This window comes from Talpa occidentalis, unplaced genomic scaffold (assembly GCF_014898055.3).
Source record: "Talpa occidentalis isolate TD23 unplaced genomic scaffold, MPIMG_talOcc4v2.1 talOcc4.3, whole genome shotgun sequence".
NCBI classification, from domain to species: domain Eukaryota; kingdom Metazoa; phylum Chordata; class Mammalia; order Eulipotyphla; family Talpidae; genus Talpa; species Talpa occidentalis.
Window position 1 is genome coordinate 5,098,837 of NW_023603184.1, and position 18,019 is coordinate 5,116,855.

The following is an 18,019-nucleotide window of genomic DNA, read 5'->3' on the forward strand; positions in this document are numbered from 1 at the left end:
ATGTTCTGGTTTTCCAAAGGACTGTATCTGGAGGGGGGAGGAGTAAGTCAAGCCAGACGAGAACCCTGAATGCAGTGTTAGAGCCTGATCTGCATCTAGTATCAGGAAACAGGGATCTCCCTCCCTCAAGGTTTTTGAGAGGAAGTAACACAGCCAGAATGCTAGCATCTCATGACTGGTGCTTTAGGCAGATTATCTTTGGTGGTATGAAGTAGAATAGTTCTGAATATGAAAAGCAAGCTGGGAAACCAATTAGATACCTGGCAATAAATTAGGCTTGTGATTAAGGTTAAAACTAGAACAGACATGATTTGAAAACAGCATGGATGGGAAATATTTTAAAGGAAGAGTTGACATGATTTAAGGACTTTTGGCAGAAAAAATGTAAAGGGGTGCCAGGGTTTTTAACTTGGGTACCTTGGAACCAAGTTTAATAGTGTTTCAATTAACAAAAACAGGGACCCAGAGGGAGATCTAGCTTTAAGAAAAGGTATGAACAGAAGGAGAGCGCTGAAACAGGAAATAATGCGTACAAGTTAAAAAAAACAACAACTTACTGTTCTTTATTGAGGTATAATTTACATGTAGTGAAATACACAAATCTTGAGTGTACAGTTCTATGTAAATACCAATACGACCAAAATCTAGATTAGGTTACAGTCCATTTCCAAGAATCTAAAAGGCTTTGTATCTCCTCAGCTAATAACCCCTCTAAAAGTTAACCATTACTTTGACCCCATCACCAAAGATTCATTTTGTCTGTTTTGAATTTCTTATAAATAAAATCAAATAGTATTAACTCTTTTGTGTGCAGGCTATAAGATTTATCTATATTGCTGCAGGTGGTAGTTTATTCTTTTTCATTGCTACATAACACTCCATGTCCTCAATACAGTCATTCCTCACTTAACAATACTTCAGTTAACAAGGGATTACATATATGAACAAGACCCCAATAGACTATCATATCACCTAGGTGTGTAGTTGGTTATATCATATGGGTTTGTGTAATTACACTCTATGATGTTTGCATGGCAAAATCACCTAAGGACATATTTCTCAGATGTATCCCCATTGTTAATCAACAGTGAATGTATATCACACTGAAAAACTGAACTGTTGATAGACATTTGGGCTGTTTCCTCTAAATAGCTGTTATGTTCTTGCACAAGTCTTGGTGGACATAAACTGCTTATCAGAGGTAAATCCAGGAGTGTTAATATTGGATCATAGTTTACATATGTTTAGCTTTATAGACACTGCCAAATAGTTTTCCAGATTTACACTCATGCCAGCAGCATATGAGAGTTCCACCTGCTCCACATCTACACCACCACTTGGGAATGCTAATTCTTTCATTTTAGAGGTATGATAGTTATCTCATCTAATCTGCATTAAATGATTAAATGCTCACTGCATTTTCCCTATTTGCACTTTTTCATGTTTATTAGCTCTTTGGATATCTTCTTTTGTGAAGTACTAGGTTCAAGTTTTTTGCACATTTTACAACTTGGATTGTCTTTCTTACTGAATTGTAGGAGCTTAATGAGTATTAGATATAAACACTTTGTGGTGTATCTATTGCAAATATCTTTTCTCAGTTTGTAGCTTGACTTCCTTTTGGAATCTGTTTATTTTCATGGGAGACTGAATATACTGACAGACAATGCCAGACGACATATATAAAAGAGAGCTCTAGGCAGCACTCCGTCTGCCCACCTGTGACTATGCAGGTGCTTCCTTTCACCAACTCTCTCCTGCAGGGCAGCAACTTCCTGCCTGTCCATGACCTGTACCATGCCAGGACTTCCCTTCACTGACCTCCCTCAGCGGAGGCAGCTCTCCTCAAGGCCACCCTCCTGTAACCATGCAGGCCTCTCTCAGCAAACCTGTCCCTTTTGGGGCAGCTCTTCCTGCCTGCTTGTGTCTATGCAAGTGTCTTTTACTGTCCTATCCCTTTTCTAATAAACCTGCTCTTTAAATATTAAAAAACAAAAACAAAAAACCAGAGCTCTAACACAAGCTACAGAAGCCAGCCCAGGAAATAACTATTCTAGCTATTTACTAATATCTCCAGTAATTAGCTTAAGAAGCAAAACTACTAGTTATAGGCTGCCTACAGGTTTCCCATAGTAGAAGTACACATCTTCCAATCAGGAGATACCTGAAAGCCTCCCCTTTTTCCTACTATAAGGCTTACCACTGGTCTACCTGCTTTCCTTTGAGTCTCTGCCAAGTGGTGGTGGCTAATTCTCCCAACTATTAAAAGATCTGAACAAATGGCCTTTGCCTCTTCTCATTTGGGTGGTCTTTGTTTATTATCATATTAAAAACGTCTTTATTAAGGTACAACTAACAATAAACAACAAATTGGAAGTGTGGAAACTAATAAGTTTTGACACATGTATGTAACTGTAAACCACCACCACAAAATAGTAAACATATTCAACACTCTCCAAAAATTTCCTCATGTTTCTTGGTAATTCCCCCTCCACCCTTCACGCCTGAGCAGCCTGCGAGATGCTTTCTACCACTACAGAGTTTCATGTACATTTTCTAGTTTTATAAAAATTAAATCACACAGAATATACTCTGCTTTCTTCCGCTCAGCATAATTATTTTGATATTCAACTACGTGTGTTCTATGTTGATAACTCATTTCTTTTTATTGCTAAACACTGTCCTCTTATGGAGTCTTTTGATGAGAGGTTCTCAATTTTAATAAATCCAAATTATCAACCTTTTTTATGGTTATTATTACTATGCTGTGTAAAAAAAATTTTTTTTGCTGACCTCAAAGACATGAAAATATTTTACATTTTCTTTTAGAAGCATTGTTTACCCTTAACATTTAGATTCATTACCTAAAATTAAATTTTATATATGGTGTAAGATTAGGATTGAGGTTCATTATTTTTAGCCAATTGGTCCAGTTTATTTAATAGATCCAAGTCTGAAACTAATGGAAAAAGTAAAGGCTGATGTTAAAGTTGGAGACAGAGTGAATAATTTCAAAAAAGAAGAGTTAAAAAGCTATAGCAGTAGGTTAAATCATTGAGGGAATTAGAAAAAAGAAAACAACAAAGACCCTAATAAAATATCTGCATAAAAGAATCATAAATAGAAATGTTAGAACAAGTCAAAGTGATTTCTGAGCAATTTTCATCGAAATCCAGGAGAAATAAAAGTTTCAAGACAGAAGAAAAAGACAGACAATGTAAAATTTGTGCAGAGGAAGCAAAACTTTTCCCCTACCTATTTTAGGATTTCAACTTTTGTTAATTTTTCTAATAGAAAGACAAATTAACAAAAGATAAAATGTTTCTTAACACTTGCAACATTTAATCACGCACTTAGGAGAAACCTCAATGAAAAGTAACTCAAAGTTCAGGTTTAGAACTGCAGGTTATATGGGGTTTCCAATAAAGAACAACAAATTTGTAGAGGAATGACAGGACAAAGGAAAGAAGTTTTAGGGACCCAAGAGCAGCAAATTATGGGAAGGTAAATACATGGGAAGAAACTAATGGAGTAAGGTTTGTTTGCAGATTCTTCTCTGGGCTGATAAAGAGTCTCAAGTAAAAGGAGACTCCAGTAAAGGAAGAATTTATATCCTGCCCTCCGGAAGAAAAGGGAGGGTAGAGAGGTTCTGCATTTGCTGCTTCTTAATTGCCTTCGGCTCTAAATAAGTCAAAGAGACATATTTGGGGATGACATATTCTGGTTTCCTTCATTCTCAGGAGGTGAGAAAAAGGCCACTGGGCTTGGCATTATGTTGCTAATGACTGTGAAGAGTATGGTTTCTCAGAGTGATAGTGAGGAATGGATTCAGTTACTTATGGGAAGAATTTAGGAAAAGCTCTCAAGCTGTTCTGTTAAAAGGATTTTCCCTGTAAAATAGGGATAAAAGAGCAAATTGATGGGGTTATGGGAGTGGGGATAGAAAACAATGAAAGAGAAATAAAACACCTGAGAGAAGAAATAACTGAATAAGAAGCCACAGGAGAGTCCCTGTGATCAAGAATAAGTTAAAGCCTAAAGTGATCCAAATTATAAAGGACTGCTCTTCTGGGGCCTATTGTTTGAAATGTATACCCACCTTCAGACCTTCCTAATTTAGGTTAAAAGGAACACTAACTAATGAATGTTAAAATCAAGATAAAAAAGACCTTTTAAAAGGGTTAACCAATTCAAGGCCCTGAAGCAACACAACAGAGCTAAGAGTTGCTGGAGGACTGTAATGCCCTTATTTTACACTCAAGTGGGGAATTATGTTCCCACCACCAAAGCATCTACCAATGCAAACATTATAATGGCACAATGACTCGTGACTTTTTCTGCCACTAGAAGCACTAAAAGGATTATGTAACCACAGTTATTTATTGAGCTAAAAAGGGTGAGGTCTCCAATAGGGAAAAAGTTCTCTCAGGCATCAGTGCTTGCTGTTCCCTTAGGCTAGTCCATCAATCAGTTAATTCATCTTTTACAATGTAAATGCAATATAAAGTTTACCCTATGCTTTGCTCTTTGCAAAATTCCTTCTTTGAATGCACCAAGGAATAGAAAGGGAAATTTGATGCAAACATTAAAAAGTGATTTATGGGCCTCCTGGTGGCCCAGGGTTTAGTCTCAGCACTGTGAAGCTATAGGCAGCCACTGCACAGCTATAGGCAGCTCCCTGGCCAGGGAGCTAACCCACAAGGCACAGCAGTCCTCTCCTGTCTCGCCTGCTGCTCCCCTCAGCAGTGACTTTCAGTAGATCTGCCTGTTCTGCTCCCCACTCTGTCTCTGGTGAATCCTCTTACAGCCCTGAACCCCGCACCTCTGGCCTATACCCCAGTTCTTGTATGCATAAATAAATAAAAAATAAATTTTAAAAAAGTGATTTACAAATTTACAAATTCTTCTCTGTTTTCTGTCTGTACTGTACTAGGCAGTTACTAATCCTTGGAACTCTTTTTCTACAAAATCCTTTACATTTGCTTCATTTTCATTTCCATAAATACCACTGTATCCCTGTCTCATTTTTTATCTGGAAGAGACTCACTTGGTGAGTTACTTGATCTTTGCAGGGGATCAGGATATGGCATTCCAAAATATGCCACTTTGGCATGAAGATTATTTTAAGATGAAGACATTTGAGATTCAACAGATGTAGAAAGAAAACTTGAAGTTTTCTTTATCTAACTAAAAGGAAAAACTTCTGAGAAATGAGGACTACCATAAATTCCCATTTTGTGTTGGATTCTACTCCCAAGAGAGAGACCAATAATAACCCATCATAAATGTCAATCTTGAAGATGGAAAGACCATTGCACCTATATAAACAAATGCTAGCACAAACTTTCTTATCTCCCCTTGTTGTCTTAAAGACCCGTTTGTCTTTCCTAAAAAAAAACCTATTTGTTCTTCCCATAAAGGTCTTATCTCCCCACTCCTTTCCCCCACTAAATTAGGCTTAATTCCTAAATTCTAACCACCATTTTGAATGCTCCTGTTGCAAATATTTTGCAGCCTTTAAAACACTCTCTTTAGTTTTGCTAATCTGTCTTCAGTTTAATTCATAGGTGTCCCTCCCCCAGGTACTGAATTAAGAAGGTACAGGAAAGTTTTTCCCTCCCCAACACCTTCTTCTAAATTACACTGTAGGGCCTCCCCGGGGGCGCAGCGGTTGAGCGGGGTTCGATCCCTGGCCACCGGGCGAGGGTGCCACATGGCGCACAGACCTCTCCTGCTGCCCGCTGCTCCCCTCAGCTGTATATTTCTCTCACCCTCCCTCCCGCGCTTCTGACTGTACCCAGTGCTTGTATGAATAAATAAATAAATCTTAAAAAAAAAAAAAACACTGTAAACCTCAGGCAAACCACTGAGAGACTACTCTCTCTCTCTCTCTCTCTCTTTTTTTAGATTTTGTTTGTTTATTTTTGCACAGAAGAACTGGGTTGCAGGCTGGGGAGGGAGGGAGGATGAGAGGACCCACCAGAGACAGAATGGGGAGCAGATCATGTAACAGGGTGGTCCCCAGGAAAGGGGGAGGTTCCCTGCCCCACCCAAGGGAGGGTGGAGCTGAGCAGGAAGAGGAGAAGCTGCAGAAGAGACTGAGGAAGGAAGGAAGCAGGATGGAGCAAGGAGACCTGGAGGAGGCACATGGAGCCTAGAGACACGTGAAGAAACTGCGCTTGTCTTTTGGGTTGTGGACTGGGTGACACAGACGTGGGTGAGACCCATGGGGAGGTGACAATGGCAGCTTTTATCTTGATGTTGATTTTGCTCTTTTCCTTCCGGGCTTGTCTGGTTGTTTCTGACCCTTTTCTGTGGGTCCCCACAGGAAGATGCTTTAGACTTGTGGCAGGCTTTGGGGCCTTGTTCTGGGCCAATCCCATATGGATGGACTTTTACCCACGAGGGGACGGGTAACTTTGGGTGCTTCATTTAGAAACTAGACTCTTTGCCTTACCTGTATTGTTTCCTAGTTTAATTAAAGTTCCTTCCCATTAAAGTCTCCTATGTTTTGTGTTGATGCGGCGAATGGCAGAACCCATTTAGAATAGGCAGGTTTGTGGGGCTTGGGCTGCCCCTCTCCCTGTCCTATAACAATCAGACAGATCTACTGAAATACACTGCTGAGGGGAACAGCAGGCAAAACAGGAGAGGTCTGCTGAGCCATTTGGGCTAGCTCCCTGGCCGGGGATGGAACTCAGGCCATCACTGAGACTCAACCCCCACGCCACCAGGGAGGCCCTGAAAGACTAATCTTAATAAATAAAACATTATGTAATCACATTGCTCCTATGCTCCAGACCTTTCAGCAAACTCATTAATCTGAATTTTAATATTCCCCATGCAAAGTCAGCAGGATAAACAGTTGAACTTATTTTTGAAAAGTAACCAGAGGATTGCTGGTACTTTCCTTCAGGAAAGATCTTGGGCACTGAAATTGTAACAGGGTGGTCCCCAGGAAATGGGGAGGTTCCAGGTTTCCTGCCCCACCCAAGGAAGGGTGGAGATGAACAGGGAGAGAAGAAGCTGCAGAGGAGACTGAGGAAGGAAGGAAGCAGGATGGAGCCAGAAGAGGACCTGGAGGAGGCACATGGAGCCGAGAGACACATGAAGAAACTGCGCTTGCCTTTTGGTCATGGACTGGGTGACACAGATGTAGGTGAGAGACCCGTGGGGAGGTGACAATGGTGGTTTTTGTCTTAATTTTGATTTTGCTCTTTTCCTTCCAGACTTGACTGGTTATTTCTGATCCTTTTCTGTGGGTCCCCACTGGAAGGTGCTTTAGACTTGTGGCAGGCTTTGGGGCCTTGCTCTGGGCCAATCCTGCTTGGGTGGACTTTTACCCACGAGGAGACAGGTAACTTTGGGTGCTTGATTTAGAAACTAGATTTGTTGTAGAGCAACCCCGATACAAAACGGGGTGCCTGACTGTGGGTCCTCACCCGCGCGCTTAAAAGGACTTATCAATGCTCTACTGCAGGCACACGTGAAAGGTTAATAAAAGGTTTATTTACAAGGGAAGGGGAAATGAGGAAATGTACAGCTCTGGGAGAAAAGTGGGAGACAAAGTTTTAAATGAGTCCTACCCGATCCGCCGATCGGGAATCCCAAAATGGCGCTCTCAGAGTTGGCCGCCAGCCAGGAGCGGTGAAGCCAGGAGGCGAGCGATCACGAGCCAGAGAGAGCCCAAGGCCCACGTGTTTGGTTTTTATATCCAACCTGGCTACCCAACTCCACCCTCAGGTCCCAGCCACCCTCCCTTGGTGGTGATGGGATTTGTCTTTCCCAATGTCTTGATGGCTTTAGTCTGGAGTGGGGGTGGGGTCCACAAAGCCTGTATGGGATTAACTCAGGAGATCATTTCCCCCTAACAGATTCTTTGTCTTTCTTGTATTGTTTACTAATTGTATTAAAGTTCCTTCCCATTAAAGTCTCATATGTTTTGTGTTGATGCAGCGGATGGCAGAACCCATTTAGAGTAGGCAGGTTTGCACCCTCTCCTGTTTTGCATCCTGCTCCCCTCAGAGGGAATTTCAGTCAATCTGTCTGTTCTGCTCCCCACTCTGTCACTGGTGAATCCTCTTACCCCCTGCACCTCTGGGCTGTACCCCAGTTCTTGTATGCATAAATAAATCTTAAAAAAAAATAGATGAAATTATGCAACCAAGAATCTACAGAGCGTCTATTCCAAGAACGTGCCAAAGAACAGACAATGCAAGTGCTGCAGGAGGCCCCAGAATGGGAGGCCACAGTGCTCTGGGGCTATGATTAAGTCCTGAAGCAAAGGCTGGTGGAGACAAGGACAAGAAGTGGATCCCTATCACCGACCTGGACATGAAGATCAAGTCCCTGGAAGATATCTATCTCTTCCTTGCCCATCAAGGAATCTGAAATCATTGGTTTTTCACTCCCCACCCCCCGCAGGGCCATCCTTTAAGTAGAAGGTTTTGAAGATTGCGCACCTGGCAAAGGCAGACCAGTGCTAAACAACGGATCAGGTTCAAGGCATTTATCACCATCAGGGACAACAGACAAGTTGGTCTCCCTGTTAAGTGCTCCAAGGAGGTAGCCTTGGCCACCCAAGGGGCCATTATTCTAGCCCGGCTCTCTATTCTTCCTGTGTGGTTTGATCACTGGAGGAATGAGATCAGTAAACCCCACGCCATCCCCTGCAAGGTGACCAGTGCTGTTGCTCTATGCTGGCGGGTCTCCTCCCTGCCCTCTGGCACTGGCATAGCCTCAGTACAGTTATACCCAAGAAGCTGCTGCTCATGGCTGTACTGACTGCTACACCTCAATCAGGGCTGCACTGCCACCATGGCCAACGTTGCCAAGACCACCTTTGATGCCATCTCCAAGATCTACAGCTACCGCACCCTGAACTCTGGAAAGGGACCATGTTCACCAAATCTCCCTATCATCTTATAAAGACCCACACCAGAATCTCCCAGCTATGGAACCAGGCTCCGGCCACCACATACGTTTTATTCTTCCAACACATAGTTTTTATACAAGAGAAATAGGGAATTAAATTTGGAGGTTTTTTTGTGTGTTTTTTTTTTTTTTTTGTTTTTGTTTTAAGAAAAGGAATCTATAGGCCTTCTTCACTGACAATGTATGTACTTGACTTTCTTTGGACTCTGCAGAACCACTGCCCATATTAGCTACTGTCACCAGCATGTTATAATTACCAACATGACTGTCCACATTAAGGGTAGAGACTCCCTGATGGGGCAAGTGCATCAACTATGAGAAAACTAAGCCAAAGGAGGGTCTTTAAGGTCACCATTGAATTCAAGTCGAAGTCATTTTACCTCTGAGCATTCTAGTCTCTTAATTATGTTACAAACTCTTCCACAAGCCTTTAAATTTCTTGTCCTTTTCCTGATAATATGCTGAACATGTAAACTCATCAGAACTACATACCTTCTTTATTAGTTATTTTTGTCCTTAGAGACATAACCCAATTACTATGTATAATTTCAGATATTTTTAGAAAATTCTATGTGGTTTCCACTCACATATGTTTGATTAAATTTATCAAGTGTCACCTTTTTCTAAAATGGCTTAATTAGGTCTACGATATATTTATATATCTTAATGCTCCCACAAATACTGCTGTCCCTTCAAGCTTCATTAACACCTATTTTCCCAAGACTCACCACTTGTAGTTTTCCTCATTTGAGAAATAACCTCATTTAAGGCCTTTCTTCAAAACTGAAGGTATTTAATAAATAATGAAAACTATCTTGAATAGTAATTTCAATTTAGCAACATTCTCTGCATATCATTTTCATGAATAGAAGTTTATAACAACAAATAACTGTTGTTGAGGTTCCAAATGTGTTTAGAACATGTACACTATATGTATCACATTAAAGTGTTTGTAAACAATTATCTAAAAATATAATAGGGCCTCCCTGGGGGCACAAGGGGTTAAGATGCAATCCACGAAGCAATCCGCAGCCACTGCAGCACGAGTTCGATCCCCGGCCAGGAAGCAACTCACATGGCACAGCAGACCTCTCCTGTCTCGCCTGCTGCTCCCCTCAGCAGTGTATTTCAGTCAGTCTGCCTGTTCTGTTCCCCACTCTGTCTCTGGTGAATCCTCTCACCCTCTCCCATGCCTCTGGTCTGTACCCCAGTTCTTGTATGCATAAATAAATAAATCTTAAAAAAATATATATATATAATAGGTAAGCAAAACTTAGTGCATATATACAATGGAATATTATTCAGCCTTAAAAAGGGAAGGAAATTCTGCCACATGCGATAACATGGGGAATCTTGAAGACATTAAGCTAAGTGAAATAAGGTAATCACCAAACCACAAATACACTGATTCCATTTATGAGCTACTTAAGAGTAGTCAGATTCACAGAGACCAGAAGTATAATGACAGGGACTGGGGGAGGAAAGCAAGGGGAGTTATTGCTTAATAGATGTTGTTTGTTTTACAAAATGAAAACTTCATGGACATCCGTGGTGGGGGAGGCTATACACCACGTATTAAATACAACTGAACTGTACTCTTAAAAATGGTTAAGAATAAATGAAAACATGGTTAAGATGGTAGATTTTATGTTGTTTGCATTTTAATGCCCACAAGCATACACAGGATACCATTAAATAAATAAATTGCTCTGTAATGGATATACTCACCAACACCCATATACCACACAGGAGATTCTACAAAACAATTCAAACATAAATGAGTAATCAACTAAGGGAAGCACTTAGCTGGAAGTAGATCTTGAATTTACTTTTACTGAAATGCTAATTTTAAATGAAAAAATTTTAAGAATCCTATTGAAATAGACAGATAAAAACATTTATCTCTTCTACCCACACTAATAACCAAGGAGCCAGATGAAGAAGAACAGTATAGAGCATTTACATTTCCACACTGTAGTCTTCAGAAATCAGTGAAGTGATTAAATTCCAGCATTTGTCTTCCTCTACCCATATTCAGCATCCACATTTCTTTACATTTTAGACCCACAACAAACTTGTGTTTAGGGAAAACAATTCTCACAGAGTAAAATTTGACTGCTTTCAGGGGTTCAAATACTGACTACTGTATTTTAAGATTTATTTATTTATGCATACAAGATCTGGGGTACAGGCCAGAGGTGTGGGGGGCAAGAGAAATCATCGAGACAGAGGGAACAGAATAGGCAGACTGACCGAAATACACTGTCGAGGGGAGCAGCAGGAGAGACAGAAGAGGTCTGCTGCGCCATGTGGGTAGCTCGCTGGCTGGGTATTGAACTGCTATAGTGACTGGTGCTACAGTGGCTGGCTATAGCTTCACAATGCTGAGACTTAACCCCTTGCACCACCAGGGAGGACCCTGACTCTTGATTTTTTAGTGAAGTCAATTAAAAAAAAATTCTCAACTATCTTTCCCAATCACCAATTAAAAGCACAGAAATATAAAAGCTATTAAACCCCAAAGGCAGAACACAAGAGGAAATAAGAAATGAAAGGTGTTAACAAAATGTTAGGCAGGGAGGAGTGAATAGATTAAGCATGATAGTTTCAGTTTATTTCCGCTCATTCCTGAAAACATCATTTAAATGATAAAAAGGGGGAGTCACTATAAAAAAATGTATAAACACATGAAGAACAGGCTCAGAGATAACAGCATCAAAAGAACAGATAACTGAATGACCAGAGCAGGACTGATAATCCAAATCAGCAGTGGGAGTAACCTACACAAAGGAAGCTCTTCCAACCAAAGAACACAAGAAAAGCTTAGGAATTAGAGGGATCAGGTATCTGATCCCTCAGTTATCTCCTAAAGTAGAGAGACAGATGGAGCTGAAAACAGGAGGCCTGCTTGAAAATCCACAGAAGCAGCAGTCAGACCCATTCATGGTCCTACACCCCTCTGTGACTCCCCTCAGGAAGAACTAAGTGTTCCTCCCTTAAGTTAGAACACTGGACTTCTGCTTTCTGGCAACACTGAATCAGTAAGATCATCAAAGCCTGCATGAGACATGCTCACTCTCAACTCCTGAGCAACTTCTTCCCTGGGCATGAAAACCACTGACAGTCATGTTAGAAGCTTACATCAAGAAAGTCTGGCTACCTCATTCATACTTGAGCATGAGGGAACAAGACAGAAACTTAGGGTACAAGAGTGAGGCTGGTAGTTAAAGGAAATCGGCCCTCCCCTTTATTTTTTCAACTGAAAAGAAACCTCAAGTGTCAATATACAGATTTTTTCCCCCAAGGACATTAAATTTCTCCAGTGAGGTCTCCAACCTCCCGCTGGGGATGAGATTTCAACTACTTTGGGTAAATACCAAAGGGTACAATTACTGGATCATATGGTAAGAGTATGTTTAAGAAATTTTTAAAGAGTCTTCCAAAAGTGCTATCCCATTTTGTCTTCCCTCCAACAATGAAGGAGTTCCTGCTGCTCCACAGCCTTGCCATCCTCTGGTGTTGTTAAGGGTTTAGATTTTGGCCACTCTAGCGGGTGAGCAGTGGTATTTCACTGCATAGTTTCAATTTGCTTTTTGCTCATGACATAGGAGGTAAGTATGTGCCATCTATCCATCTTTGGTGAGGTGTCTGTTAAGGTTTTATAATGGAGTTGTTTATTTTCTTGTTGTACTTTAAGAGCTTTTGCTTTAAGCAAATCACTAGTGGATGACAAAATCACTGGGTGAAAGTTTGTTGGCAAATGGGGTATTTATTTACACAATCATTCCTCAGATTACTTATTAATTACAAAGAGAAGACTGTGGACATAACACAGTGCTCAAAAATAACATAACAACACTGAGAAATTGACTCTATATATATATCCCTCTTGATGTGCAGTAGTAAGAGGGACCTATCACAGCTAAAACTGTAACAGAAATCTAACTGTGAGGAAGCAAGCAAATGAGCTTAGGATATTCTGATAGATGAAGAGACAAGGTAATTTATAAAGCAATATGCCTGTACTCTTTAAAAAAATGCTATGAAGAAAAAAGTGAAGAACTGTCTCAGAGTAAAGGCCAACACAAAGGTATGACAACTAAATACAATGCTTCATGCTGGATTTAAAAAAAAAAAAAGTTCTATAAAGGACAGTATTAAAAAAAAAACTGGCAACACTGAATACCTAGTATATACTAGGTGACACTATTACATCAATGTTAAATCTTCTTGAATCTGATACAATTACATTCTGTTCAATGATCTTGTTCTCAGGCAATGTATGTAACTTCTCTGAAGGCCTTAAGGCACCAGCAAAAAAAAAAAAAAAAAGGATAAAAGTAGAACATACATATATTATTGAGTATATAACAGGAAGAAGTAGTGCAATGTGGAAAAGAGCCAACAAGGTGAATCTGAACAGTTCACTGTAATATCCTTGCAGTTTCCTGTAGATGTGACATTTTTCAAATTAGAAAAAAATTTAATCAACAAACAGAAAATCAGTTTTCATCAAATAGTCTACAACAATGTCGAGAACTTGGCTCATTATCACCCAGGATGGAAGTTTTCTAAACTTGGGTCTATCTCCTTGAACACTGACTTCAAAGAGAACGTTTCTAACATCTATATGATTGTTCTAAAAGTACTTCCAAGATCCCATCACGGGATATGCTTACCTTAGGGTGAAGTAGGCAGAATTCAATACACTGTGCCATGTAAACATGAATTTAAAACCTAAGGGGGGGTCTCCTTGGTGGCACAGGGGTTAAAGACACAGCGCTATCCAGCTATCACCAGCTATCACTCACTGCAACATGAGTTTGATCCCCAGCCAGGGGGGTGACCCACATGGCGCAGCAGACCTCTCCTGTCTTGCCCACAGCTCCCCTCAGCAGTGTGTTTCAATAGATCTACCTGCTCTGCTCCCCACTCTGTCTCTGGTGAATCCTCTCACCACCATCACCATCCCCCCACATACACCTCTGGCCTACACCCCAGTTTTTATATGCGTAAATAAATGAATCTTTTAAAAAAATCTCTTCAGCTCTTGTGTGGAGATTTCTGGACCTACTAAACATAGAGCTTCCATAGGAGCCAGCAATTCCACTCCTAGGTATTTACCCAAAGGACACAGAAACATCAATTCCAAAGAGCACCTGCACCCCTATGTTTATAGCAGCACTGTTTACAATAGCTAAGCTTTGGAAACAACCCAAATGTCCAAAAATAGATGACTGGATCAAGAAGATGTGGTACATATACATCATGGAATATTACTCAGCATTCAAAAAAGATAAACACATACAGTTTGCAGCAACATGGATGGCACTGGAAGGGATCATGCTCAGCGAAATAAGCCAGAAAGAAAAAGAAAAATACCGGATGGTCTCACTCATAGCAGGAATCTAGAAAACTTAAATAAGGGACCAGGAAAATGAATAACTGTAAGAAAGTGAAAATCAAAATCAACAAAAAACTATGAACCAGAGATACTCTATGGGGGGTGGGGGGCGGGGAGGGAAGGGATTGAGGTCAAAATAAGGGGGATGCAATTGTATGGGGAATATAAAAATAAAATTTATTATAAAAAAATAAATTAAGAATTACAAAGCAAAAAAAAAAATCTCTTCAGCTCTTATAGAAAAATAAAGTAGGTAAGTACGAACTGGTCAGGCTGCTAGGAATCATGAAAGTGAGCAAATGAGAGGCCAAATGTAGATTAGTATAGAGTAAATGCAGCTGAAGTGTGTAGGTAAAGATTTAGGGGCATTACTCTGAATATAGAGAAGGGGAAATGAAGTAAAGGGACTAGAAGCAGAGAGACCATTTAGGAAGCTATTGCAGTGATCCAGATGGGAAGGGGTGATAAAAATAGATTAAGGTAATAGTCAAAACAGAGAGAAAAAGGTAAATAATTTGAAAGAAAAAACTGAATAATATGGTAAAAGACTATATAAAATGACTCCCAATAGTATCTAACCCTTAAAACCTAAAAAACTGGGAAAAGATCACATCAATTACTGAAAAATATATATATATGTTTTCAATTTTTTAAAAAGATTTTATTTATTTATGCATACAAGAGCTAGGGTGTAGGCCAGAGGTACAGGTTGGGGGTGAGACGACTCACCAGAGACAGAGTGGGGAGCAGAACAGGCAGACTGACTGAAATACACTGCTGAGGGGAGCAGTGGGTGGGACAGGAGAGGTCTGCTGCGCCATGTGGATAGCTCCCTGGGCAGGGATCAAACTCACTTGTGCTGCAGTGGCTCCCGATAGCTACATAGTGCTAAAACTTAACCCCTTGCATCACCAGGGAGGCTCTATATTTTCAAATTTTCACAAAAGAACTTTTAAAAAAATGTTTTGAATTCAGTCTTAGGAGCTCAATACAGCAAATCAGGAATAAGAAAAAACAATTGAGTACAAGTTCAAATGCAAACAGAACAAAACAGTAAATTTCTCACTTTCAAGGCATCAGAGTTATTAAATTATAAAGATCCCTTTTTCCATTCAGAAAATTATTTTTAGCTAAATGAGAAACAGAAAAGTTAAAAAAAATTGTCTTCCTACCAAAGAGTTACAAAATTTGAAAATAAAGGAGTAATCAGAAATATACTCAGAGTTTTAGAAAAGATAGAAGAAAGCAGAAATGGCAATATTTATAACAGAATTCCAGGCCAAAAGAGATAAAATGAGATTAAAAGGAGTATTATTGAGTAATGATAAAACAACGTATGAAAATACAATCGCTACAAACCTATACAAATAAGTTACATACTAGTAAAATCTATGAATCAAAAATTCCTAGAGATACGAGGAGAGCTTCATAAAAGCAAATCTATACCTGAAGATTCAAAAGACCTCTTTAACAGGTGAAGTAGATATAAGTAAAAATATTAAAAATCTGAAGACTAAAACCAAGTGGTTTATAGGTATATATAGCATTTAATCTTTTTGTATTACATTCCTCATAAAATGGCGATAAACAATACCTACCCTATAGGGTTGTGGCAAGGATAAATAAATAAATAAATAAATAAATAAAATACCTTCCACTCCCATTTGAGAAAAGAAAACTCTTAAGCTTAATAAGGTGTTTAGAACTATACCTGAGCGGGCACAGCAAGTTCTAGAGTGGGTGCATTTGCTGAACAGTCAAAATTACCCTTGAAAAATTTCTTATATATTAGACTTGGGGCTTTGGAAACTCAAAAGTTAATGTTTTAGGCTTCTTTTTGCATTAAGGCTATAGACACTCTGCCCTGAGTCTTAAGTAAATGAAGTTAGATAGATAGGGGAAGGAAAGAAGATGGAAAAATAGAGATTTTGTCCCCACCTCCATACGGTAAATTCAGTATACTTATCAGCAGGAATCCACTGTGGCCAGTTGATTCTTAGTCTTTAAATAAAAGTATAGATGTGGAGTATAATTTTGCTTCAATTTTAATAACCACTATTGAGGAAAAAAATAGAAAAGTAGGTGGAAGTATGGTAGTGAAAGATCCAATGATTTGCAATTCTTATTAAAATTTGCCAGTCATTATTTTATACCTCTCAAAAGTTGCCATAGTCTTGCTATTTTACATCTAAAGGAGTACAATTTGAAAATGATGCATATAACTATATACATCCTATTATATAGATCAGTATATGTGACACTTGCTTCAGCACTTACTCATCACCCACTGTGTAATAAAAATATGGTTAAGACTCCAGATTTCATTCCACAAGCATTTGCTGAGCTGAAAAATGAAGTCCAAAGCAAAAAACAAAACAGAACAAAAAAAATCCACCATGTAATTTAGTTGGAACCATAATATCTACGCAGGGTAAGGACTTAAAACAATACACAACGACCTGGAAGCTAATTTTTTTTTTTTTTTTTTGTGGGACCCTCGCCGGTGGCCGGGGATCAAACTGGCGCTGCAGAGGCTGTGGGCAGCCTCGCAGCCCAGCGCTCAACCGCTGCGCCACCAGGGGAAGCCCTGGAAGCTAATTTATGTAAAGGAAGGAACTATTTCTTATTTTTTAATGTCTCCCATTGAAAGTGTTTAATAAGTTCTAACTAATTTAAAATTAATTCTATTAATATTTAAATGAGTATAGTGAGAAAAAACAGGTACTTTTTTTTAAAAAAAAATTCTCTCTTTGAGAAGGAAAAAATAGTAAAAGTGAAGGGTATGCAGAATTGACTAGGCTAGCTGAGAGAGTGAAAACTTGAGATGTTAGTGATAAACCCAAGAAGGTGCTTAGCCACTTACCCAGTGATTTATTTAATGAGAATGGATCGCAGATTTCCAGAGGTCCTTCCACGGCCAGTAATAGTCGTGAACCTTGGGTCCCTTTTTTCACTAGTCAACAGTCACCCTCACCTACACGCGGAGTACATATTTGGCACTCAACAAATCTTCATTGACTGAAAACCTACCTAACTCACATTGGTACCCAACCCGGAGTATGGCCCCACAAGTTACCTCCAAAAGGCCTTATGACAACCCAAAGAGCTGAGAGAAGTAGAGACGAAAGCTCTGAGGAGCTTTGTAAAGCCTGGGAACAAACAAGGACCAAAGGGGTCCACACCACCCGACTCCCCAAAGAAAGCTCAGGGGACTTTAGCGTGGCTAGTCGGCTTTGACTTCAAAAGGAGGTACCCAACAGGCCGCAGATCCATAGCCTCCCACCCGGGGGCGCTGAGAAATCTGGGGGTATCCTCCCCAAAAGTTAGTACCTGCGAAGTTGCGACACAGAGAGTGACTCGGGACTCTCATTACGGAGGCTGGGGCCTGGGACCGGCCAGCTGCGCCTCCTGCCTGAGGGCTCCGCGCTCCGGGGCTGCAGTGACAGCACGGGTCGCAGATAGATACCTCAAGCCTCAGGAGGCTCCTGGTTGACAGATCCTGGTGTTTCGCTCCCAGGACTGCGCGAATTGTCCCACTCACGTCGACGCGAACCCAAGGATCCGCTTACAGTTCAAACGATCACTCCTGTCTTAAACGCAGCAGCCGGTCGCTTCCCGGCGCCGCCATCGTTAGTGTTTGTTTTCATCCGCTTCGGTGAAGGCGGGGGGAGCGGAGGGGGT

The 18,019-nt window shown here is 40.3% G+C and overlaps 1 protein-coding gene and 1 pseudogene across 6 annotated transcripts in view; one reads left to right on the forward strand and one right to left on the reverse strand.

Annotated features, from left to right (window-relative positions):
- ATG13 (autophagy related 13) overlaps positions 1-18,003 on the reverse strand; it is a 41,713-nt gene extending 23,710 nt beyond the window's left edge. For 4 of the 6 annotated variants that reach the window (XM_037522365.2, XM_037522361.2, XM_037522358.2 and 1 more), the window contains exons 1-2: positions 17,669-18,003; positions 17,202-17,312 (exon numbers count right to left, since the gene is read on the reverse strand). The gene's annotated coding sequence lies outside the window, so the exon portion shown is untranslated. The remainder of the gene's footprint in view (positions 1-17,201; positions 17,313-17,668) is intronic. The other 2 variants (XM_037522360.2, XM_037522359.2) reach the window with 2 other exon arrangements.
- Positions 3,449-9,023, forward strand: LOC119254313 (40S ribosomal protein S2-like; annotated as a pseudogene).
- Positions 18,004-18,019: the final 16 nt, after the last annotated feature.